This window comes from Propithecus coquereli, unplaced genomic scaffold (assembly GCF_000956105.1).
Source record: "Propithecus coquereli isolate 6110/MARCELLA unplaced genomic scaffold, Pcoq_1.0 Scaffold42, whole genome shotgun sequence".
Lineage (NCBI taxonomy): Eukaryota > Metazoa > Chordata > Mammalia > Primates > Indriidae > Propithecus > Propithecus coquereli.
Window position 1 is genome coordinate 4,634,805 of NW_012149952.1, and position 594 is coordinate 4,635,398.

The following is a 594-nucleotide window of genomic DNA, read 5'->3' on the forward strand; positions in this document are numbered from 1 at the left end:
GCCCCGAAATAACCTTCCACTGGATCTTGGCACAGCTGGCCTACCCATCTGAAACAGACCATTTGTCACTTACTATTTCATCATATTGTTTTTTTTAATATTTTATATGGTAAAAATACAGCAAAATAGTTTTTTGTTCAAAGAGGAAAATATATACTGCTATGGTCACGGTTCCAAGGATGATTTAAGTAGTCTCTGGCTCCTCGACTGTGCTGTAGGTTGACTTCAACCACAGCTTCTCCAGCTTCAGTCATTTATCAAAGCTAAAATCATACTATAAAGATACATGAAGAAACAGAGCAGGTGGAAACCAAGCTTGATCATGTGTGACTTCAGCTGCCCTCTGTTGTGTATTTCTGTTGGATCAAACACTCCCATGTTACCACTTGGCACCATAATGTATTGATATATATTCCAAGTGGCAACAGGTAAATTGAGAAGGAAGATGAACCAGTGCAATGAAATGAGCATTAATATAGTGACAATGGTATGGCCAATCAATTCTGGAATTACTCACTTGTTTAATTTTGAGCAACATGATCTGGCATTAATGTAATCACACTCTAAATCAGACAATGTAATTATGAAGTAGAC

At 37.2% G+C, this 594-nt stretch overlaps 1 pseudogene across 1 annotated transcript; it reads right to left on the minus strand.

Moving 5' to 3' along the window:
- Window positions 1–208: 208 nt before the first annotated feature.
- LOC105817601 lies at window positions 209–588 on the minus strand (annotated as a pseudogene). The gene has a single exon (XR_001137848.1). The product of XR_001137848.1 is annotated as a protein cornichon homolog 4 pseudogene (transcript).
- Between the last annotated feature and the right edge of the window lie 6 nt (window positions 589–594).